At 50.0% G+C, this 324-nt stretch overlaps 1 protein-coding gene across 2 annotated transcripts in view; it reads left to right on the forward strand.

The window, feature by feature from the left end:
- Positions 1-324, forward strand: part of PDYN (prodynorphin) — a 15517-nt gene that overhangs the window by 1510 nt on the left and 13683 nt on the right. The window lies entirely within an intron of this gene.

Consider the following 324-nt stretch of genomic DNA (forward strand, 5'->3'; position numbering starts at 1 on the left):
CCAGCCCAGGACTCTGAGGCTGAAGAGTGAATTCTGAGACCTGCTACTTTTTCCGGGGCATCTTTTATGTGGAATCTTTACAAGCATCCCTTCGTGATGCCTCTAAGCTTGGAGGGGGAACAGGCTCTTCCCGTTACTGGATCTGATTTCAATTCCCCTCCCACAGATCGAAGCCTTCCTTACCACCTTTCTTAGGAGGGCTGGCAGAACAGACAAGGCTTGTCTTTCTTATTTGACAGGCTTTCTAGCCAAGATCCAGTGCAGTTTCAGAATGTGAATCCTTTTATCTGCATTTCCTCCCTCCTGCTCCCCCCCACCACCACC

This window comes from Myotis brandtii, unplaced genomic scaffold (assembly GCF_000412655.1).
Source record: "Myotis brandtii unplaced genomic scaffold, ASM41265v1 scaffold45, whole genome shotgun sequence".
In the NCBI taxonomy this organism is placed as follows: Eukaryota; Metazoa; Chordata; class Mammalia; order Chiroptera; family Vespertilionidae; genus Myotis; species Myotis brandtii.